The sequence below is a fragment of the Heterodontus francisci genome, chromosome 18 (genome assembly GCF_036365525.1).
Source record: "Heterodontus francisci isolate sHetFra1 chromosome 18, sHetFra1.hap1, whole genome shotgun sequence".
NCBI classification, from domain to species: Eukaryota; Metazoa; Chordata; class Chondrichthyes; order Heterodontiformes; family Heterodontidae; genus Heterodontus; species Heterodontus francisci.
This window is the reverse complement of record NC_090388.1, coordinates 82218930-82244488: the sequence shown is the minus strand read 5'-3', so window position 1 is coordinate 82244488 and position 25559 is coordinate 82218930. Positions and strand designations below refer to the sequence as shown.

The 25559-nt window shown below is 45.1% G+C and overlaps 1 protein-coding gene across 8 annotated transcripts in view; it reads right to left on the bottom strand.

The window, feature by feature from the left end:
* cnot4b (CCR4-NOT transcription complex, subunit 4b) overlaps positions 1-25559 on the bottom strand; it is a 194130-nt gene that overhangs the window by 129922 nt on the left and 38649 nt on the right. The gene's annotated exons all lie outside the window — the stretch shown is intronic.

Sequence of the window (25559 nt, the reverse complement as noted above, 5' to 3'; positions counted from 1 at the left end):
CCATTTATACTATTCCTACATGAATCCCATATCCCCTACCACATCCCCACCATTCTCCAACAACCTACCTACACTAGGGGCAATTTATAATGGCCAATTTACCTATCAACCTGCAAGTCTTTGGCTGTGGGAGGAAACCGGAGCACCCGGCGGAAACCAACGCAGTCATAGGGAGAAATGGCAAACTCCGCATAGGCAGTACCAAGAACTGAACCCGGGTCGCTGGAGCTGTGAGGCTGCGGTGCTAACCACTGCGCACTGTGAAAGTGGACAATTTCACACTTCCCCACATCATACTCCATTTGGCAGTTCTTTGCTCACTCACTTAACCTATCTATATTCTTTTGTAGCCTCATGTCCTCTTCACAACTTACTTTCCTACCCATCTTTGTCTCATCAGCAAGTTTAGCAACAATACCTTCGGTCCCTTCATCTAAGTCATTTATATAAATTGTAAAAGGTTGAGGCCCCAGCACAGATCCTTGTGTCACACCACTTGTTACATCTTGCCAACCAGAAAATGGCCCATTTATGCCCATTTCTTGTTCGCTAACCAATCTTCTATCCATGCCACTAAGTTACCCCCTACACCATGAGCTTTTATTTTCTGCAACAGTTTTCCGATCTTTTGTTAATGGGGAATTTACAACCATGACAAACTGATATGCGTGGGCAGCATTTGTCATGAAGAACAACACAAGAGGCCTTGTTCTAACCAATTTTGCACCAAAAAATTAGGAGGACTGCATCATCTGTGGCAGTTGTGCTGCAACATATGCCCACTGGAAAATTTTTTCGCCTGCAGTTTATATAATGATGTCTCTATTTGTCCCTCCACAGAGCAGAGGCTCCAGCTATCGACTGCTTCACACATTCTTCCAGATGTAGTCAGGAGAATTCAAGTAAACCATGACCAGTGCTATGGCCTGCTTTCTTACCCACCGAATAGGATCGGGAGAGTATGTTGTGATGCAGGGCCCTTTCCTTTTCTGGACAGCATGGTATCTTTAGCATAGCTTGCAGAGTGTGTAGAGAAACTGGCCCACATTCACTGATACTGAAGTATGAACTGGAAGATAGTCTGTGAGTCAGCATATCTTGTTAAAAGCAACCAACCAAATTACATTATAATACCTTAAACCAACAAATGGAGATTGGTGTCAGCTGCCTAATACCCCAACCACCTAGCACATGCGCCACTTTTAAATTTATGTGGGGCTGCTCGAAATCAAATTGAAACAAGGAACACCAGAAATAGACAGAAGGTTTATCAGCATCAGGGGTGGGGACATATCAGATGGAGACTAAAGTTACCTTGCCTTTCCTCTTTGACAGATGCCAGTAGGCATGTGGTGTATTGGCATTGTTGTCTGATCTCATCTTCCTGCTGCGATTTCAGTTTCACACTGTTAATACTTTCAGTCCAGCATTGTTTACTTGTGCATTTCTGTACAAGCAATCCTACATTTTGCACTGCCCTATCCACCGAAGTGTGACTTGGACAAGGCTGCATTTTAAAACTCACCGCCTCACCACTGAAATATGCTGCTCCACCTGTCCTCAAAGTTCATCACAAAACTTGGACAAACAATGAGATAAAATGGAGTTCAGGACTTTTAATAGAGAATACTGCACATGCAAAAATGAGTTGAGGTAAAATATTGATTGATTCAGTGCATGAAGCTACAAATTGTTTGCCACCAGACCATACCCAATGTTTTTTTTGTATTTAAATCATGGACAGTCGAAACTAAAATCATAGCATGTGTTGAACAGTCACATGAATGACTGTCTGAATATACATTCAATTGGACAAGGGTTATCTTTGTTCTCCTGGAGTAATGGGTGTAGAGACTTGGTCAATGTCTCACCTAAACTTCTTTGAATTGAAGACTCCTGCTGGATACAATTTCAGAGGGACTCTCCACAATCTTCCACTAGCAGCGTTCTCAATGCTTGAGTCAAGATAGTGAGTAGTGACCGACAATTTGACTGGGGAGTTCACCATGACTGACATGTGATCCTGCTTTAGCCCACTAAGTAATCAGGAGCAGGATTTCTTTCATCCCAAGCTCAGGTGAGGCGACCAATGGCACCACTTAAACTGTCACCGCAGTCAAGATCAGCCAACACAGCAGAGTGGAAATTGAAGCTGGGACCTCACGCTCAGTATGGCTCAATTCCCATGATGATGCTCTAACAAAATGCCATTCCAGCTGCAACTTCTGAGAGTGCCAGCCTCTTGGAGATTATCTTTTGTTGGAGATGGGTTTGACTGGGAAGGTTTCAACATATATGGGCATTTCCACATAATTGGCAGTGCCATCCTCAGTCATTTGACTTATTGATCCAACAGCCAAGTTGTGCAAATGTTCAGTTGAAGCTCCTACTCAAGAGGTTTAAAATTACCATGCCATGTTCAAGCCAAACAAAAGAAAGTGAAGAAATTCAATAGCCTTCCTCTCCATCTACAAAACTGGTGCCAAGGGAACAGGTATTAGACCTGAGCAAGACCACAGTTTTTGCTCAACTTGGAGAATACTGGATTATACTGCAGTTTTCATATCAATGCCACCTCTGACAACTGAAGTATCAACCTAAATTATGTGCTTAAGTCCAAGGCTTGCGAGAACTCTTTAACCAAGGAGGAAGAGTGCTACTCTAGACAAATCAGATACTTGGATCAATACCTCAATTATAAAAGCACCATTACTATCTATCACACTAAAATTCCAGACAGTGACCCACTCCAAACAACTATTATCCCTTCTATATTGCTATTCATTTTAATAATTTACCCCATTGGAGTTAAATTTTAGAGAAATGTTTGACTTAAAATATAAAATTTTACAGTGACCTTACATTTTCCTATTTTTTACTTTCACAAATCCTTGATGTATTAGCACTTCAGGTGATCAGATTAGAACGCAGCCTTAAATGGCAAGTCATGTGGGGCTAGAGAAGAACACTTAGGAAAACTGGTAAAGTTTACAAGAATAGAGCTTGAACTTGATTTCTCAGGCAGCTGCTCAACCAGTGTACTTAGTAAGGAAACATTTCCCAGAAGGTGGCAATGTTCAAGCATGTTGCATCACTGGCCAAACATCTGACACACATCTGCACCTCAAATGAAATTCTTGTCTCAAGACTTTGGGACATCTTGAGGGATGTGATTATGGGCGATACAAATGCAAGGTAATCCTTTTTTCTACACTGCACCGCTACTGAACACCCAGGTACAATCTTCAATACCACCAGCCTACAGGCATTTAGGAAAATTTGGTCTGAAACACAAGTAAAGTTGTAGAAAAGAGATCAACATAGGTTTCATGTATGGCAACCAGGTAAAGTTACCAACTGAAAATGGGTGCACAGGAGCTAACTTTTTTGCCATTGGTACAATTTCACAGAATCGAAGTTAGATACACCTCCAGTCCCAGATGTCAGCTGAAATCAAGCACACTGTTCCCAGTTGTGCTTATTCAGACTTCTCAAACCTCCATCTTACATGTAACCAGCCATGCTGAACATACGTGCTGCCGTCACCAGAAAATGCTTAGAGCCAAACGCAAACCCATTTTCAGTATCTCGAAGCGAGAAGCAGCTGAATCACACAGCAATGTCTTTGAAAACAGCCTCCCCCTCACACTGATGGCAACTGTTTCATGCCCCACCTGACGCAATATAGTGAGGTGTCAAATCATGTTTCATTTTCTCTGATGTTGCCATCCATAAAGCTTTTCTTTCTATCTCCTACCGAAGGACAGTGATAAGTAATCACCTTCTGCTTGTACATTACAAACAATGCAAAACCACAACTGCTTTACACATCAGCGTCTCAGTGCTGCATCTTCAGACATTTACCGCTCTTCTTCACAACCTCTGCTTCCCAGCAATAAATGGTCTTAACCTGTCCAACACTACGGTGACATATGGTACAACTTGAATTAAGACTCGAATCTATGTAGCACTCCCATCACATTGCAGATAATTTCAGTGATTCACTTTGTTACTCAAATACAGTAACTTTCTGAGGCAAATGCAAAGCAGGATTCAACATACAATGACGAGATGAATGGCCCTCAAAGTCTCACCCTATCCTAACAAACATATTGCCGCCCTCATGTCTTCACTGGCTAAAAATCTTGGCACTCTCTACTTAACAGCAGGGTGAAAACACATTCACCACCACCTTCTCAAGGGCAACTACAAATGGGCAATAAACGTTAGCCTTGCTAGCATTACCCACAAGCACGAGAATTAGAAAAAAAGGCTCATTTTTGGTGGTGCTGGCTGAGGGATGAAAGTGAACCAGGAGCCAAGAATGATGCTCACTGAACCCAGGGACCCGGGTTCGATTCCGGGTACTGCCTGTGTGGAGTTTGCAAGTTCTCCCTGTGTCTGCGTGGGTTTTCTCCGGGTGCTCCGGTTTCCTCCCACATCCAAAAGACTTGCAGGTTGATAGGTAAATTGGCCATTATAAATTGTCACTAGTATAGGTAGGTGGTAGGGAAATATAGGGACAGGTGGGGATGTTTGGTAGGAATATGGGATTAGTGTAGGATTAGTATAAAATGGGTGGTTGATGTTCGGCACAGACTCGGTGGGCCGAAGGGCCTGTTTCAGTGCTGTATCTCTAATCTAATCTAATCTGAATAGTGCTGCAGGTTTGTTAACGGTCACCTGAAGCACCAGAGGCAGTTTTATCATGTCTTAACCGAAGGATAGCACCTCCAACAATTGAATTATCAACCTACCTTGAATGCTCAAATCCTGGATCTGAAAACAACTCCCACATCACAGAGCAAGTTGGGCTATCAAGGTGAGCCGAACGCATCAAGTAAGTTAGTTGTTTTCCGAGTTACTAGAACTAGCAACAGTCTACTGAAAATCATTGGCAGCTCAATATCAATTTAAGAGAAACAACACCTTGGAAAATATTCCACAACTTCAGTTGGGCATTTCTCAATGAATCGAGGTACCCTGTGAGGGTTGGAGGAGGGAGACAAAGAGCCTATCAGACAACAGGGAAATGTTCGTTCGCAGCCGTGCAATTCTTCCACTGACGTTTCCAGAAAATAAAACTATGACATATTAACCATAGCTGATGCAATGAGTGTCGTACTCTCAGGCTAGTAACATCTGGGGACAGAGAGCAACTTCTCTCTGCTCAATTCTGCTTAGAAAATCTCAACTGAGATGAGTCACCACTTTGAACATCAGTGAGCTTCTGGCGTTTCCAGAACAATTCGAAACAAGTACTTTATGCAACAAGCAACCTCACAAGTTCTTCCAAATAGCCCTGAAGATGGATTTCAGGTAGCTATGTAAAGTACATGCAGACAAAAATCACAATCCAAAAGGCTTAGCTCGTTATGACAGTGAAGCTGAGCAGCAAGATTCAATTCTCAGGCTGTGCTGAATTAGACAAGTACTGCTAGGACAGTGACTGCTGGTCTTTGGTGCCCTGGAACAGCCAGCGTTCTTGGACCTGACTGCTGCCTAACACTTTTAACCTCCAGAGATTATAAACACAGTAAAAATATTGCATCGGGCATGTGCACTTGCTCTCCACCAACTGGATTTCCGATCACAATTTTGGTCACACTTTTGTGCCAATGTTTACCACCGAGTTATTCGGTCACAATTTCCCAATCAATTCTGCTGTCAATTCTCACAATATAGTTGCAGGCTCTGATCTCCCGTGATGCCACTAGGTGAGCTTCTGAAGTTGTAGCTTTATTAACTGACAGTGGGCAACAGACAATTTACTCAATACACAAAGTTCCTTGTTATTTCCTCAAACATAAACTGAGCAAAATACCAAAATTCCCATCCAAACTCACATCCAATAGAAAATAACCACTGTAGGATATGACTGCTAATTCAATTGTACAAACCTGCAATAGATTATACAAAAAAACTATGGAAACGAGCCATGTGATAATCCATACTATCAACAGTAAAATACAAAAAGCATCGCCGAAATCTTGACCTTGAAGAATTATTCATAAAAGAACGTGGATACTTTATTATGTTGCAAACATCTCAAAAAGCCAAGCTGTTAAAACATATTTCTGAAGCAGTTATTTATGGGAATAAATCCGAGCTTAAAAATTGAGATTCCACTGATTCCGGATAGTGAGCATGTCAAGATTGCCCTCTAGTGACCAGTGATACATCACGATGACAGCAATTTAAAATCCACTGCCTTTATGGAACACAGCTTGAAATACAAGGAGAGCCGCATCTCAAACTTCATGAAGTAACATAAAAAATGTTCACCTGTTCTCTGGCCAAACTTGCTAGAATCATACAGAGCAGGAGGCCGCCATTTGGTCCAACATGCCCGTCAGACTCCTTATAACAGCAATCCATTTAATACAACTGCCCATTTTTTCCTTTCAAATATTTATCCAATTTCCTTTTGAAAGTTACGATTCAATTTTTCACCACGCTTTCAGGCAGCGCTTTCCAGATCACGACAAGTTGTTGCGTAAAAAGTTTTTCTCCTCAGATCAGCTCTGGTACTTTTGCCAATCACATAAATCTGACTTTTCTGGTCATTGACCCTTCTGCCACTGGAAACAGTTTCTCCTTATTCACTCCATCAAAACAATACATAATTTTAAACACCGCTATCAAATCCCCATTTAATCTTTTCTGCTCTCGCCTCTCCAGTCTCTCCACATAACGGAATCCTGCATTCCTGATCTCATTCCAGTAAATTTCCTCTGCACCCTCGACAACACCTTGATATTCTTCCCAAAGTGTGGTGCCCAGAGTTGAACACAAGATTCCAGCAGATGCATAACAAGTGTTTCAAAAAGGTGAGCATACATTCGTACCCGTAAAGCCAAAGTTTGAGCTTAAGATTAAAAATGGCAGGAGATCTCAGACCCATGACATGTTCCTCTTGCTCAATGTAGGAGCTCAGGGACATGGCTGATGTCCCTGACTCCTTCACGTGCAGGAAGTGTGTCCAGCTGCAGCTCTTGTTAGACCGCATGACGGCTCTGGAGCTGCGGATGGACTCCCTTTGGAGCATCCGCGATGCTGAGGAGGTCGTGGATAGCACGTTTAGCGAATTGGTCACACCGCAGATTAGGATTGCTGAGGGAGAAAGGGAATGGGTGACCAAAAGGCAGAGAAAGAGCAGGAAGGCAGCGCAGGTGTCCCCTGCGGTCATCTCCCTCCACAACAGGTATACCGTTTTGGATACTGTTGAAGGAGATGGCTCACCAGGGGAAGGCAGCAGTAGCCAGGTTCATGGCTCTGCTGTTCAGAAGGGCGGGAAAAAGAGTGGAAGGGCTATAGTCATAGGGGATTCGATTGTAAGGGGAGTAGATAGGCGGTTCTGTGGTCGAAAATGAGACTCCCGAATGGTATGTTGCCTCCCAAGTGCACGGGTCAGGGATGTCTCAGATCGGCTGCAGAACATTCTGAAGGGGGAGGGTGAACAGCCAGTTGTCGTTGTGCACATAGGCACCAATGATATAGGTAAAAAACGGGATGAGGTCCTACAAGCAGAATTTAGGGAGTTAGGAGCCAAGTTAAAAAGTAGGACCTCAGAGGTAGTAATCTCAGGATTGCTACCAGTGCCACGTGATAGTCAGAGTAGAAATGAAAGAATAGTCAGGATGAATGCGTGGCTTGAGAGATGGTGCAGGAGGGAGGGGTTCAGATTTTTGGGACATTGGGGGAGGTGGGACTATTACAAATTGGATGGTCTACACCTGGGCCGGACTGGAACCAATGTCCTTCGGGGTGCTTTTGCTAACGCTGTTGGGGAGGGTTTAAACTAATGTGGCAGGGGGATGGGAACCAAATGAGGTCAGTGGAGAGTAAGGATGTAGTAACTAAAGCCTGTAAGGAACTAGATAATGAAGTCAGCGTGACTAAGGGAAAGAGTAGGCAGGGAACAGATGATGAAAGCAAAGGGACTGGTGGTCTGAGGTGCATTTGTTTTAATGCAAGAAGTGTAATAGGTAAGGCAGATGAACTTAGGGCTTGGATTAGTACCTGGGAGTATGTTATTGCTATTATTGAGACTTGGTTAAGGGAAGGGCATGATTGGCAACTAAATATCCCAGGATACTGATGCTTCAGGCGGGATAGAGAGGGAGGTAAAAGGGGTGGAGGAGTTGCATTACTGGTCAAAGAGGATATCACAGCTGTGCTGAAGGAAGGCACTATGGAGGACTCGAGCTGTGAGGCAATATGGGCAGAACTCAGAAATAGGAAGGGTGCGGTAACAATGTTGGGGCTGTACTACAGGCCTCCCAACAGCGAGCGTGAGATAGAGGTACAAATATGTAAACAGATTATGGAAAGCTGTAGGAGCAACTGGGTGGTGGTGATAGGAGATTTTAATTTTCCCAACATTGACTGGGATTCACTTAGTGTTAGAGGTCTAGATGGAGCAGAATTTGTAGGGAGCATCCAGGAGGGTTTTCTAGAGCAGTATGTAAATAGTCCAACTCGGGAAGGGGCCATACTGGACCTGGTGTTGGGGAATGAGCCCGGCCAAGTGGTTGACGTTTCAGTAGGGGACTACTTTGGGAATAGTGATCACAATTCCGTAAGTTTTAGAATACTCATGGACAAAGACGAGAGTGGTCCTAAAGGAAGAGTGCTAAATTGGGGGAAGGCCAACTATACCAAAATTCGGCAGGAGCTAGGGAATGTAGATTGGGAGCAGCTGTTTGAAGATAAATCCACATTTGATATGTGGGAGGCTTTTAAAGAGAGGTTGATTAGCGTGCAGGAGAGCCATGTTCCTGTGAAAATGAGGGATAGAAATGGCAAGATTAGGGAACCATGGATGACAGGTGAAATTGAGAGACTAGCTAAGAGGAAAAAGGAAGCATACATAAGGTCTAGGCGGCTGAAGAAAGAATATCGGGATTGTAGGCGCAATCTGAAACGAGGAATTCAGAGAGCTAAAAGGGGTCATGAAATATCTTTAGCAAAAAGGGTTAAGGAAAATCCCAAAGCCTTTGATTCATATATAAGGAGCAAGAGGGTAACTAGAGAAAGGATTGGCCCACTCAAGGACAAAGGAGGAAAGTTATGCGTGGAGTCAGAGAAAATGGGTGAGATTCTAAATGAGTACTTGGCATCAGTATTCACTGAGGAGAGGGACATGACGGATGTTGAGGTTAGGGACAGATGTTTGATTACTCTCGGTAAAGTCGGCATAAGGAGGGAGGAAGTGTTGGGTATTCTAAAAGGCATTAAGGTGGACAAGTCCCCAGGTCCGGATGGGATCTATCCCAGGTTACTGTGGGAAGCGAGAGGGGAAATAGTTGGGGCCTTAACAGATATCTTTGCAACTTCCTTAAACACGGGTGAGGTCCCGGAGGACTGGAGAATTGCTAATGTTGTCCCCTTGTTTAAGAAGGGTAGCAAGGATAATCCAGGTAATTATAGACCGGTGAGCCTGACGTCAGTGGTAGGGAAGCTTCTGGAGAAGATACTGAGGGATAGGATCTATTCCCATCTGGAAGAAAATGGGCTTATCAGTGATAGGCAACATGGTTTTGTGCAGGGAAGGTCATGTCTTACCAACCTAATCGAATTCTTTGAGGAAGTGACAAAGTTGGTTGATGAGGGAAGGGCTGTAGATGTCGTATACATGGACTTCAGTAAGGCGTTTGATCAGGTTCCCCATGGTAGGCTGATGGAGAAAGTGAAGGCGCATGGGGTCCAAGGTGTACTAGCTAGATGGATAAAGAACTGGCTGGGCAACAGGAGACAGAGAGTAGCAGTGGAAGGGAGTTTCTCAAAATGGAGACGTGTGACCAGTGGTGTTCCACAGGGATCCGTGCTGGGACCACTGTTGTTTGTGATATACATAAATGATTTGGAGGAAAGTATAGGTGGTCTGATTAGCAAGTTTGCAGACGACACTAAGATTGGTGGAGTAGCAGATAGTGAAGGGGACTGTCAGAGAATACAGCAGAATATAGATAGACTGGAGAGTTGGGCAGAGAAATGGCAGATGGAGTTCAATCAGGGCAAATGCGAGGTGATGCATTTTGGAAGATCTAATTCAAGAGTGAACTATACAGTAAATGGAAAAGTCCTGGGGAAAATTGATGTACAGAGAGATTTGGGTGTTCAGGTCCATTGTTCCCTGAAGGTGGCAACGCAGGTCAATAGAGTGGTCAAGAAGGCATACAGCATGCTTTCCTTCATCGAACGGGGTATTGAGTACAAGAGTTGGCAGGTCATGTGACAATTGTATAGGACTTTGGTTCGGCCACATTTGGAATACTGCGTGCAGTTCTGGTCGCCACATTACCAAAAGGTTGTAGATGCTTTGGAGAGGGTGCAGAGGAGGTTCACCAGGATGTTGCCTGGTATGGAGGGCGCTAGCTATGAAGAGAGGTTGAGTAGATTAGGATTATTTTCATTAGAAAGACGGAGGTTGAGGGGGGACCTGATTGAGGTGTACAAAATCATGAGAGGTATAGAGAGGGTGGATAGCAAGAAGCTTTTTCCCCCAGAGTGGGGGATTCAATTACTAGGGGACACGAGTTCAAAGTGAGAGGGGAAAAGTTTTGGGGGGATATGCGTGGAAAGTTCTTTACGCAGAGGGTGGTGGGTGCCTGGAGCGCGTTGCGAGCGGAGGTGGTAGACGCGGGCACGATAGCGTCTTTTAAGATGTATCTAGACAGATACATGAATGGGCAGGAAGTAAAGAGATACAGACCCTTAGAAAATAGGCGACAGGTTTAGATAGAGGATTTGGATCGGCGTAGGCTTGGAGGGCCGAAGGGCCTGTTCCTGTGCTGTGATTTTCTTTGTTCTTTGTTTATATGCTTTAATACAAAAACAAAATACTGCAGATGCAGGAAATCGGAAATAAAAACATAAAATGCTGAAAGCGCTCAGGTCAGGTAGCATCTGTGGTCAAAGAAACAGTTAATATCGACGAACGGTCATCCTGGAGTGTTCACAGCATTTTCAGTTTTTATCTCGTATGCTTTTTTTACAAAAAGCTTGTCCTTCAAAAATTTGTGTACATACATCCAAGTTTCTCTGTTCTTACACGCCTTTAAAATTGTACCATTTAGTTTATATTGCCCTCATGCTTTCTACCAAAATGTATCACTTTACATGTGTTAAATTTCATCTGCCATGCACATATATGTCTCCATATTAGTTTATGGCCCCCTGAAGACAGTTGCTATCCTCTTCATTCTTAATCATATTTGAGTTTCGTGTCATCTGCAAACTTTGAAATTACGCACTGCATACCCAAGTTCAGGCCCCAATACTAACCTCTGGGGGACATGACTGAATATTCACCTCCAGACTGAATATTCACCTCCAGTCTGAAAAAAAAACATTTCACCACTACTTCTGCTTTCTGTCCCTTGGCCAATTTCGTATCCAACCTGCCTCTATGCCTTCAATGAGATGGGTTTTAATTTTGCTAACACAACTTTTCACCTATTGCTCAAATTTTTGGGATACATTACCCTTCCAGTGTAACCTGAGATTGACAGGGCACTTTACAGGGCCAAAAATGACGGCCTTAGGCCCGTTAATAATCCTCAGTGTGCTATGAATTACATGACAAACAATTTAAGACTGTCAGTTGGGCTTGCAGTGTGGCGCATTTGCACATAGTAGAAGCTACATATGTTAATACACACGGCCCTCTTCTTTGCAGACGGAAAGAACATGTATACACATTGTGCCTGTTTCATTTAAACAAAACAAGTGACAGTCATTCACTGGTTCATTTCTCAGGACAATGCTTTGACCAGAGTCAAGCTGCCTGTTTTAAATTTCAAACAAAGCTTGGCAGTTAACTGTCAGTCACCATAAGCTGGTGCATTCTCCTTGGCAACGCCTCTAACAATCAGAGTCCACTTGCCAACCAATCAGCACTCTCTTCTCACGCAGTATAAATTTGTTGCTTCCCTTACATCGGTATTCTTGTGACTTACCCTGATGAGCGCAAGACGAAATGATTCAACAGAACATGTGACTGCTTTCAGCAATACTCAAGTTCTGTACTACCAAACGACTATTTGACTTTCATTTATTCACCCATATGTTTCCGTGTACAATTAGTTCTGTCCTGGATAATTGTTTAACATCGTGAACACTATCAGAGCGCGTGGTAAAGCCATGGACTAGTTTTATTAAACTGGACTAGGAAGAATCTCTGGTTGGTCACATGCCAGCCTTGGAGTCACAAGGTTGTGGATTCAAGCTCCACTCCAGGACACAATGCAGACCAACACTCCAGTGCAGTACTTGGAGAGTGCTGCACTGCAGGTGAGACATGAAAATGGGAGCTTACCTGTTCTCATGGTTCAGGTGGACGTTGAAGATACCACAGTACTACTTGAACAGTTCTCATGTACATTCCTCACCCCCCAATTAACATAGGGAAAAAGCTCTTTGTTCACCTTAATATTGTCCATGGGATGTTACTGATGCAATTACATAGAAAATAGGAGAAGGCGGCCATTTGGCCCTTCGACCTGCACCGCCATTCAATACAATCATGGCTGATCATCCAAACTCAGTATCCTGTTGGCGCTTTCTCCCTGTATCCCTTGATTCCTTTAGTCCTAAGAACTATATCTAACTCTTTCTTGAATATATTTAATGATTTGCCCTCAACTGCTTTCTGTGGTAGCGAATTCCACAGGATCACCATTCTCTGAGTGAAGAAATCCCTCCTCATCTCAGTTCCAAATGGCTGACCTCCTTATCCTTCGATTGTGACCCCTGATCCTGGACTGTCCCGCCGTCGGGAACATCCTTCCTGCATCTAGTCTGTCCAATACTGGTAGAATTTTGTAGGTTTCTATGAGATCCCCTCTCATTCTTCTTAACTCTAGCGAATACAAGCCTAATCAACCTAATCTCTCTTCATACGTCAATCCAGCCATCCCAGGAATTACTACATTTAAAATCCAATGTAGTGTGTGAAGATCAAGATGGCCGAATGCTTTATCAGAGTTTGTTTCTCTAGCTTCAATGTAGCAAGGGAGGCGGTGACATAGTGGTACTGTCACTGGATTAGTAACCCAGGGACCCAGGGTTTCAAATCCCACCATAGTAGAAGATGGAATGTGAATTCAATTAATAAATCTGGAATTAAAAGCTAGTCTAATGATGGCCATTAAACGATTATCGATTGTTGTAAAAACCCATCTGGTACACATGTCCTTTAGGGAAAGAAATCTGTTGTCCTGACCTGCTCTGGCCTACATGTGACTCCAGACCCACAGCAATGTGATTGACTCTTAAATGCCCTCTGAAACGGCCTAGCAATCTACTCAGTTGTATCTGAAGTGCTACCAAGTTAATAAAGAATGAAACCAGACAGACCACCCGGTATCGGCCTTGGCATCGGAAATGACATCAGCAAACCCAGCCCTCTCGACTCTGCAAAGTCCTCCTGACTAACGTCTGGGAGAGTTGGGAGAGCTGTCCCACAGACCAGTCAAGCAACAGCCTGACAGTCATACTCACGGAATCATACCTTACAGACAAAGTCCCAGACACTGCTATCACCATCCCTGGGTATGTCCTGTCCCACCAGCAGAACAGACCCAGCAGAGGTAGCACACTGGTATACAGTCGGGAGGGAGTTGCCTGGGAGTCCTCAACATCAACTCCAGACCCCATGTAGTCTCATGGCCTCAGGTCAAACATGGGCAAAGAAACTTGCTGCTGATTATCACCTACCACCCCCCGCCCCCGACTCCCCTCAGTTGAGGAATCAGTACTCCATGTTGAACACCACTTGGAGGTGGCAAGGGCTCAGAATGTACTCTGGGTGGGGGACTTCAAAGTTGATCACCAAGAGTGGCTCGGTAGCACCAATCCTGACTGAGCTGGCAGAGTCCAAAAGGACATAACTGCTAGACTGGGTCTGCAGCAGGTGGTGAGAGAACCAAGAGGGAAAAACTGATTGCACCTTGTCCTCACCGATCTGCCTGTCGCAGATGCATCTGTCCATGACAGTATTGGTAGGAGTGACCACAGCACAGTCCTTGTGGAGACGAAGTCCTGTCTTGTGTCCATTGTGTTGTGGGGCACTACCACCGTGCTAAATGGGATAGATTTCGATAAGATCTAGGAGTGCAAAACTGGGCTTGCATGAGGTGCTGTGGGTCATCAGTGGTAGCAGAACTGTATTCAACCACAATTTATAACTTTATGGCCCGGCATATTCCCCACTCTACCATTACCATTAAGCCGGTGGACCAACCCTGGCTCAATTAAGAGTGCACGAGAGCATGCCAGGAGCAGCACCAGGCGTACCTCAATGAGGTGTCAACATAGTGAAGCTACAGCCCAGGACTACCTGTGTGCTGAGCAGCATGCAATAGACAGAGCTAAGCGATCCCATAACCACTGCATCAGATCTAAGCTCTGCAGTCCTGCCACATCCAGTTGTAAATGGTGGTGGACAATTAACTAACTGGAGGAGGAGGCTCCACAAATATCCCCATCCTCAATAATGGGGGAGCCCAGCACATTAGTGCAAAAGATAAGGCTTAAGCATTTGCAATGATTCTTCAGCCAGAACAGCCGAGTTGATGATCCATCTCTGCCTCCTCCTGAAGTCCCCAGCATCACAGATGCCAGTCTTCAGCCAATTTGATGCACTCTGCGTGATATCAAGAAACGACTGAAGGCACTGGATATTGCAATGGGCCCTTAGAACATTCTGGCAATAGTACTGAAGACCTGTGCTCCAGAATTTGCTGTGCCCCTAGCCAAGCTGTTCCAGTACAGCTACAAAATTGGCATCTGCTCAGCAATGTTGAAAATTGCCCAGGTACGTCCTGTACACAAAAAGCAGGACAAGTCCAACCCGGCCAATTACCACCCTTCCGTCTACTTTTGATCATAAGTAAAGTGACAGCGATAGTATTGACAGAGCTATCAAGCAGCACTTGCACATGGACAAAAGAGCTGAACTCAGAGGTGCGGTGAGGATGACTGCCCTTAACATTCAAGCAGCATTTCACAGAATCACAGAATAATACAGTGCAGAAGAGGCCCTTCGGCCCATCGAGTCTGCACCGATGCATTAAAGACACCTGACCTGTCTACCTAATCCCATTTGCCAGCACTTGGCCCATAGCCTTGAATGTTATGACGTGCCAAGTGCTCATCCAGGTACTTTTGAAAGGATGTGAGGCAACCCACCTCTACTACCCTCCCAGGCAGTGCGTTCCAGACAGTCACCACCCTCTGGGTAAAAAGGTTCTTCCTCAAATCCCCCTTAAACCTCCTGCCCCTCACCTTAAACTTGTGACCCCTCGTAACTGACCCTTCAACTAAGGGGAACAACTGCTCCCTATCCATCCTGTCCATGCCACTCATAATCTTGTACACCTCGATCAGGTCACCCCTCAGTCTTCTCTGCTCCAGCAAAAACAACCCAAGCCTATCCAACCTCTCTTCATAGCTTAAGTGTTCCATCCCAGGCAACATCCTGGTGAATCGCCTCTGCACCCTCTCCAGTACAATCACATCCTTCCAATAATGTGGCGACCAGAATTGCACACAGTACTCCAGCTGTGGCCTTACCAAAGTTCTGTACAACTCCAACATGACCTCCCTGCTTTTGTAATCTATGCCTTGATTGATAAAGGCAAGAGTCCCATATGCCTTTTTCACCACCCTATTAACCTGCCCTTCTGCCTTCAGAGACCTATGGACAAATACGCCAAGGTCCCTTTGTTCCTCGGAACTTCCCAGTGTCAGGCCATTCATTGAATACTTCCATGTCACATTACTCCTTCCCAAGTCTATCACCTCACACTTTTCAGGGTTAAATTCCATCTGCCACTTTTCTGCCCATTTGACCATCCCATCTATATCTTCCTGTAACCCAAGACACTCAATCTCACTGTTAACCACTTGGCCAATCTTTGTGTCATCCGCGAACTTACTGATCCCACCCCCCATAGTCATCTATGTCGTTTATATAAATGACAAATAGGGTACCCAGCACAGATCCCTGTGGTACGCCACTGGACATTAGCTTCCAGTCACTAGAACAGCCATCTCTCATCACTCTGTCAACTACAGCTAAGCCAATTTTGAATTCACCTTATCAAGTTACCCTGCATCCCATGTGTATTTGCTTTCTTGATAAGTCTCCCATGTGGGACCTTGTCAAAAGCTTTGCTGAAATCCATGTAAACTACATCAACTGCACTACCCTCATCTACACACCTGGTCACATGCTCAAAAAATTCAATCAAATTTGTTAGGCATGACCTCCCTCTGACAAAGCCATGCTGACTATTCCTAATCAAATTTTGCCTCTCCAAGTGGAGATAGATTCTCTCCTTCAGAACTTTCTCCAATAGTTTCTCTACCACTGACTTGAGACTCACTGGTCTGTAGTTCCCTGGCTTATCTCTACAACAATTTGACCGAGTATGGCATCAAGGAGCCCAAGCAAAACTCACATCAATGGGAATCAGGGGGGAAACTCCATTGGTTGGTGTTGTACATAGCACAAAGGAAGATGGATGTGATTGTTGGAGGTCAATCATCTGAGCTCCAGGACATGACTGCAGGGGTTCCTCAGGGTAGTGTCCTCGGCCCAATCACCTTCAGCTTCTTCAATGACCTTCCTTCAATCATAAGGTCAGAAGTGGGGATGTTCGCTGATGATTGCACAATGTTTAGCACTATTCGCGACTCCTCAGATACTGAGGCAGTCAGTGTAGAAACACGACCTGGACAATATCCAGGCCTGGGCCTTTAAGTGGCAAGGAATATTCGCACCACACAAGTGCCAGGCAATGACCACCTCCAACAAGAGAGAATCTAACCATCTCCCCATGACATTCAATGGCATTACGATCATTGAATCCCCCACTATCAACATCCTGGGGGTTACCACTGACCAGAACCTGTACATTTAAATAACGTGGCTACAAGAGCAGGTCAGAGGCTTGGAATCCTTTGGCGAGTAACTCACCATCTGACTCCCCAAAGCCTGTCCACTCGCTGCAAGGCACAAATCAGGCATTTGATGGAATACTCTCCACTTGTCCGGATGGGTGCAGCTCCAACAACATTGAGTAAGCTCGACACCATCCAGGACAACGCAGCCCTCTTGATGGTTTGCAGTTCGGGTGCCATTCATTCCCTCCACCACCGACGCAGTGTGTACCATCTTCAAGATGCACTGCAGCTACACACCAAGGCTCCTTCAATAGCACCTTCCAAACCCATGACCTTTACCACCAAGAAGGACAGGGAAGCAGATGCCTGGGACTACCACCACCTGCAAGTTCCCCTCCAAGCCACACACCATCCTGTGGCTGGAGAGGAGGAGCCGGGGGGAGAAAGAGCAAACATGGTGTGGGGGGTGGTGGGCGTGTGGGAAGAGAACTCTGAAGTTAGCTGCCAGTGCTGTTCAAGTTGCGGGGTTGTCATGTGTTGACGCCATACAATGGAGTTACTGCAACACTTTACGCCTCAACACCAACTGTCTGTGATGCTGCAAGCAACTGGTTCAAAATGTCAGAGATGCACTGAGCAATAAACCAGGCTACAATATGTTTACACAAACCACTACCTTGACAATCACTTCAGAGAAATGCGACTTGCTGTAAAACTGAAAAATAAAAAGACTGAATTGTGACTGCATCCTGACTGTCTGATACCTGCTGGACACCCAGTATTCTGGAGGATTACGCAATCAGCATGGCATATACCAGTTAAAAATCTCAGATGGGTCAAGGCGAAAAAATTCCCTGACTGAGAGTCTTTTTCATAAGCAGTTCCTCGGGAACGAGCATGACTTCTTCCACTCCAGGGTTGTGGGTCCTTCGTAGTCCAATTCTGCATTCGCACACTGTGCCACAAGTAGGGCAGGTGGTTTTTGATGAGGTGAGAGGATGGGATGCTTGAATTTCCGAACGCTCCTTCCGCTGTTTGCACTTCGTTGCTGCCTGGGCATGTCAACATTGTTCGAACTGGCTAGCACCTTTGTGGATGCTTCCTCTCCATTTTGACTGGTCTTGGCAAGATATTCCCACGAATCGGTGCAGATGTCACCTTTCAAGGAGGCTTTAAGGACATCCTTGTAGCGTTTCCTCTGCCCTCCTGGTAACCTCTGGCCTTGAAAGAGCTCAGAGTAGAAAGCTTGTTTTGAGAGTCTTGTGTCAGGCGTGCAGACAATGTGGCCCGCCCAATGTAACTGACTAGCCATGACCAGTGTCTCGATATTGGAAGGTGCTGGTCTGAGAGAGGACACTCTTATTGGAGCGTCTGTCCTGTCACTGTATTTGCAGGAATTGGCAGAGGCACTGCTGGCGTTATCTCTCTAGGATGTCTGCTGTACAGCGTCCCTGTTTCCGATGATCACAGGAGGGCAGCTAACACTGCGGCCCTGTAGATCATGAGCTTGGTGCCAGATTTGAGGTCTTTGTCGTCAAATACTCTTTTCCTCAGATGACCGAAGGCTGCGCTGGCACACTAGAAATGATGCTGAGTTTCATCGTTGAAGTCTGCCCTTGCTGAGAGGAGGCTCCCAAGTTATGAGAAGTGATTCAGATCGTCCAGTCGTTCACCGTGGATCGCGATAGTCAGGTGGCAGTGTTGCACTGTGGGAGCAGGCTGTTAGAGGACCGTTGTCTTTCAGATGTTTAGCTTCAGGCCCATTCTTTCGTACGCCTCTGTGAATGCATTGACGAGGATTTGAAGCTTGGCCTGAGTGTGCGCATACGCATGCGTCGTCAGCATACTGCAGCTCAATGACAGAGGTTGGGGTGACCTTGGTTCTGGACTGGAGGCGACATAGGTTACATAATTTCCTGCTTATCCTGAACAGTAGATCTACTCCGACAGGCAGCTTCATGTAGATGAGGTGGAGTGTTGTGCTGAGGAAGATGGAAAAGAGCCTTGGTGCGAGGACACAGCCTCGCTTGACCCCGGTTTGCACTCAGATTGGGTCAGTGGCATATTCGTTGGCAAGGATTCCAGCTTGCACTTTGTTGTGCAGCAGGTGGAGGATGACGCCAAATTTCTCCCGGCAGCCAAATTTGAGGAGGATGTTCCATAATTCCTCCTGGTTGATAGAATCAAAGGCCTTTGTGAGGTCAGAGAAGGCGATGTCTAAAGGTTGCTGCTGCTCTCTCCATTTTTCTCCGAGTTGTATTGCTGTGAAGATCATGTCCACTGTGCCTCTTGATGGACGGAATCCACATTGCGATTCCAGTAGGAGCTCTTCAGCCACGGGGAGGAGGTGGTTGAGAAGGACTCTTGCCATGACCTTCCCTGTGGCTGACAGCAGGGATACCCCTCTGTAGTCGTCGGTCTTGTAGCCTTTTTGGAAGATGGTCACAATTATGGGGTCTCTGGCATGCTCTTCTCATTCCATATGAGGGAGATGAATCCATGTTTGTGCGTCAAGAATGCCTCTCCGCCATATTTTAGAATTTTGGCATGAATTCCATCCCTGCTGGCAGCCTTATTGTTTTTTTTAAAGCTGTCTAATGGCCTTTTCAACCTCATGTCGGGCTGGGATTGTGCTAACGTCGTGGCGGGTCACACGCTGTGGAATATGGTCGCGGGCGCTCGCATCAAGGTTGCGATTGAGGGGATCTTCTAAGCACACCTTCCAACAATCGCTGACTGCCTCTCTGTCCTTGATCAGCACCGTTCCATTCTTTGCTCAGTGGGGTAGGTCCTTGGGTGTTTGGGCCATAAATGGTCTTGACCGCACTGAAGACTCCATGAACATCGTGGCTGTCGGCAAGTTGCTGTATTTCCTACGCTCTTTCAGTCCACCAGCCGTTCTTTAGGTCACGGGTTTTTTGTTGGACCTCAGCCTTCAACTGTCTGTATACCTGCTTTTTCTCCCCCTCAAATTTTGGTGATGCTTGCAATTAAGGAACACCTTGCACTTGTGATTTAGTAGCTCCTGGATTTCCAGGTTGTTCTCGTCTAACAAGTCTGGATGTTTCCTGTTTGAGAAACCAAGAGTATCTTCGCAAGTGCGGACGATGGTAGTTTTGAGGGAAGACCAGGCGTTGTGAACATTCTATAGTTCCTGTTCGTTGAGCATTGCCAAATTGCTTTTAAGATGCTGCCCGAGTAGGTCTTTCTTCTAAGAGACCTTGAGACCATCGACATTGATTTCCCTGCAGCAGTGAGTCTGCTGCCGCTGCTGTTTTTGGACTGTGTTTATGGAGATAGTAGCTCAGATTAGGCAACGGCCGGTCCAGCAGCCATCAGTTCCAATCATGGCGCAGGTGATGCCAACATCCTTGCGGCAGAATTGGACAGAGTCAGCATGGATTTACCAAAGGGAAATCATACTTGACAAATCTACTAGAATTCTTCGAGGATTTAAGTAGTAGAGTTGATGAGGGGGAGCCAGTGGATGTGGTTCATTTGGACTTTCAGAAGGCTTTCGACAAAGTCCCACATAAGAGATTAGCATGTAAAACTAAAGCGCATGGGATTGGGGGTAGTGTATTGCGATAGATAGAAAATTGGTTGGCAGACAGGAAACAAAGAGTATGGATAAATGGGTCTTCTTCCGAATGGCAGGCAGTGACTAGTGGAGTACCGCAGGGATCGGTGCTAGGACCCCAGCTATTCACAATATATATTAATGATTTAGATGAGGGAACTAAATGTCATATCTCCAAATTTGCAGATGACACAAAACTGGGTGGGAAGGTGGGTTGTGAGGAGGATGCAAAGAGGCTTCAGGATGATTTGCACAAGTTGAGTGAGTGGGCAAATGCATGGCAGATGCAGTATAATGTGGATAAATGTGAGATTATCCACTTTGGCAGCAAAAACAGGAAGGCAGATTATCTGAATGGCTATAAACAGAGAGGGGAATATGCAACGAGACCTAGGTGTTCTCGTACACAAGTCACTGAAGATAAGCATGCAGGTACAACAGGCGGTAAAAAAGGCAAATGGTATGTTGGCCTTCATCTCGAGAGGATTCGAGTACAGGAGCAGGAATGTCTTGCTGCAATTATACAGGGCCTTGTTGAGGCCACACCTGCAATATTGTGCGCAGTTTTGGTCTCCTTATCGGAGGAAGGATGTTCTTGCTATAGAGGGAGTGCAGCGAAGGTTTACCAGACTGATTCCTGGGATTGCGGGACTGATATATGAGGAGAGGGGGAATTGGTTAGGATTATATTCGCTGGAGTTCCGAAGAGTGAGGGGGGAATCTCATAGAAACCTATAAAATTCGAACAGGACTTGACAGGGTAGATGCAGGAAGGATGTTCCCAATAGTGGGGGAGTCCAGAACCAGGGGTCACAGTCTAAGGATATGGGGTAAACCTTTCAGGACTGAGATGAGGGGAGATGACTTCACCCAGAGAGTGGTGAGCCTGTGAAATTCACTACCACAGAAAGCAGTTGAGGCCAAAACATTGTATGTTTTCAAGAAGGAGTTAGATATAGCTCTTGGGGCGAAAAGGATCAAAGGATATGGGGGGAAAGCGGGAACAGGTTTCTGAGTTGGATGATCAGCCATGATCATAATGAATGGCGCAGCAGGCTCGAAGGGCCTAATGGCCTACTCCAGCTCCTATTTTCCATGTTTCTCTGCCTCACTCGGACAATGATATGGTTCAGCAAATGCCAATGCCTGGAGCGAGGGTGCTGCTATGAGGTCTTATATTTGTCTCTCTGACGAAAAAGGGTGTTTGCTATGATCAGGCCATGTCCAAGGAAATTCGTCAGAAGAAGTCAGCCCTTCCAACACCTTCCTTGCCAATCACACCTTTCCAAAGCTTTGCGTCCCTCCCAACTCTGGCATTGAAGTCTCCGAGGAGAATCAGCTTGTTGTCCTTGGGAACATGGGACAGCAAGTGATGAAGGCTGGAGCAGAATTCCTCTTTGGCCTCACCTGTTGCTTCTAGGTTTGGGGCATACATGTTGACAACTATGACATACTGTTTCTGGGCTAGGGTGAGAAGGAGGGTCATGAAACATTCATTTATCCCAAAGGGGGCTCGCTGAGGCAGTCGGCAAGTTCATTTTTTATGGCGAAGTCAACCCCGTAGAGTCGGCGCTCTTCTTCTGGTTTACCTTTCCAGAAACAGGCGTATTCACCACCTTGTTCCTCGAGCTGGCCTTCTCCTGCTCCGTGTTTCACTCGGGCAGTGATATCAAAGTTGTAGCGGCAGAGTTCTCGAGCTATGATAGCAGTGCGACATTCAGGTTTGTCACTGCTGGGGAAGGAGAGGGGCAGGGGAAGATATCAACATCACTCCTGACAGATGGACATCTATCCGTAATACTCCACATGGCTGAAGAAGTGTGCGGGCAAACATTGACTACTTGTGCAAGTAAAAATTGCCAGATAGTTCACTAAATCAGGGTCCAACATAGTGATGATCTCTCAATAGATTAGTCTTCTCATTTAAAGCTTCTTCACAAAATGTACATTTGTTGTTGTTTGCTTAATTTTAAGATACATTTTTAATGCCTTTATCCTTCTGAAATTGTCTCACCAGCATGCTAAACGACACAAAAATTGTAATGTGGCCCCCGCCACGCAAAAAGGTTGGACAATCCTGTTTAGATGAAGTACGTAAAGTCATCCCCGTTTATAGTTTATTTCTGAATTCCAGAAAGTTTTAACTAAGTACTACGAAAAAGTCAAATTGTACTCAAAACATGTAGCTAAGAGTGTAGTTAAAAAAAAATTTGCTGGAAAGCAACGGAACATGAACAATGAGAAGTGCAACTTTTAACTTGGGATAGGTGTTGCAAGGAGTTTAACAAGGATCAGTGCTTGGATTCTTATTGCTCCTGATCTACATCTGCAGTGACCTGGATACTTAAAAGTTAAATGTCAGGTTGACACTGCAAAATCAGAGAAGCAGACACAGCACACAACAAAAGGTCTGAAGTATTTTCATTGGTTTTCTAATTGGGCAGACAACAAATCAAATTTAACATCTGTAAAATATTACACAGCAGAAAATAAGAGACATGGGAGACAGAATTGCACCAAAAATTAAACTGAATTAATCCAGGGACATTTAGAAAGGGAAATGTCAGAGTCATAGAGAGATACAGCACTGAAACAGGCCCTTCGGCCCACCGAGTCTGTGCCGACCATCAACCACCCATTTATACTAATCCTACATGAATCCCATATTCCCTACCACATCCCCACCTTCCCTCAATTCTCCTACCAGCTACCTACACACGGGGCAATTTACAATGGCCAATTTACCTATCAACCTGCAAGTCTTTGGCTGTGGGAGAAAACCGGAGCACCTGGCGGAAACCCACGCAGACACAGTGAGAACTTGCAAACTCCGCACTGAACTGAACCCGGTGCTAACCAATGCACCACTGTGCTGCCCCATGGGTCTGCACATCAAGGCCCAACGTGGGCAAACTCATCGAGTGAGTAGAAACCTAGACTTCAGTTTTGGTTAACATTCCACAAAAAATATGCTTGCAAAATATAAATCAGTAATGAAAACAATAAGAGTGATTCCAAGGGAAAAAGTAGTGAATTGTGAGGGAAGACAAGTAAAGAATGGTGTTGGCCCATTACTGAAATAGTCTGTGCAACAGTATAGATAAGCTTCGCTCAGGACATAAAGCATAACTAGTCAGGAGGAAGAGTAGGGAAAGAGGAGATTAAAAGAAATCTGTGAAAGTAAGCTGAGATCAGATAACACGAAGAACGTATTTAAAAAGTGATAAATGTCTGGGATAATTGCCACAATTAAATGCTGTGACAAGACTGTACATCATTGCCTGTGAAGCACTTTGGGTGCCCCGGCATCACGAAAGGTGCTCTATTAAGCTCTGTTCTTAAATATGCGAGAGTGATACTGTAGCTGCCGACAGAACAGTCATTCCAGAAATAGCTTTACCAGGGAAATGCTTTTGAAGAACCAACGCATTCTACAAATATGAATGTTTTGCCATCTTCAATGGCTTAATGAACTTTGCCTACTTGGAGCTTCTTCGAATCACAAATCTGCTAGTCAGATTTTTGCCTTCAGATTTTAACGGCAATCCAAAGGTCTCTTCAAATGGAGCCCACTTGGGAAAGCCAAAGATGCGAAAACATATATTTCAAATCTTACTGCTTGAAACTGAATTGATTACAACTGATACACTACACTATAACTGGTGCAATACTGTAGTGTTTATGATACTGGACGAGCAATTCCCACCATAGACAACTGTGAAACTACATCACGTTTATTTGTGGGTGAGCACAAAAATAATGACAATCTCTGGATTACTCCCGGTGCCACGTGCTAGTAAGTATAGGAATAGGAGGATACAACAGATGAACGCATGGCTGAAGAAATGGTGCAGGAGGGAGGGCTTTAGTTTCCTGGATCACTGGGTGTTTCTGGCGTAAGTGGGACCTGTACAAGTTAGACGGGTTGCACCTGAACCGCAACGGGACCAACATCCCTGCTGGGAGGTTTGCTAGTGCTGTTGGGGCCGGGGGGGGGGGTGCGGGGAGGGTTGGGAGGAGGGTTTAAACCAATTTGGCAGGGGGATGAGATACAGAGTGGAGATACATTAAGGGGTGATGCACAGTCAAATGTAGAAGAGTCAGTCTGGAAGGCAGAGCAAATAAAGACCTGTTAAGGCACAAGTGAACAATGCAAGGCTGGGCTGTATCTATTTTAACGCAAGGAGTCTTAGTACTAAGGCAGATGAATTGAGGGCTTGATTAACACATGGGATTATGATATTATTGCTATCACAGAGACATGGTTGAGGGTAAGGCAGGACTGGCAGCTCAATATTCCAGGGTAAAGAATCATTAGGCATGACAGGGGAGGGTGTAAAATAGAAGGTGGCATTGCACTATTGATTAAGGAGTCAATTACTGCAGTAAGAAGGGATGATATCTTAGAAGGTTCCTCAAATGAGGCCATATGGGTAGAACTTAAAAACAAAAAAGGGGCAATCACTTGGCTGGGAGTGTACTACAGGCCTCCAAACAGTCAAGGAGAAATAGAGGAGCAGATATGTAGGCAAATCTCAGAGAGGTGTAAAAATAATAGGGTAATAATAGTAGGGGATTTCAACTTTCCCAGTATCCACTGGGATAGTCTTAGTGCAAAAGGCTTAAAGGGGGGCAGAATTCTTAAAATGCATACAGGAGAGCTTTTTGAGCCAGCACATAGAAAGACCTACAAGAGAAGGGGCGATACTGGACCTAATCCTAGGGAGTGAAGCTGGACAAGTGGTAGAAGTGTCAGTGGGGGAGCATTTCAGGGATAGTGACCATAACTGTAAGATTTAATGTAGTTATGGAAAATAACAAAGATGGACTGGAAATAAAGGTACTGAATTGGGGGAAGGCCAATTTTATGATGATAAAACATGATCTGGCTAAAGGGGACTGGGAGCAGCTACTTGTAGGAAAGTCTACACCAGACCAGTGGGAGTCATTCAAAAAGGAAATAGTGGGAGTTCAGGGCCAACATGTACCCATTAAGGTGAAGGGTAGGACCAACAAGTGCAGGGAACCCTGGATGTCAAGGAATATAGAGGATTGGATAAGGAAA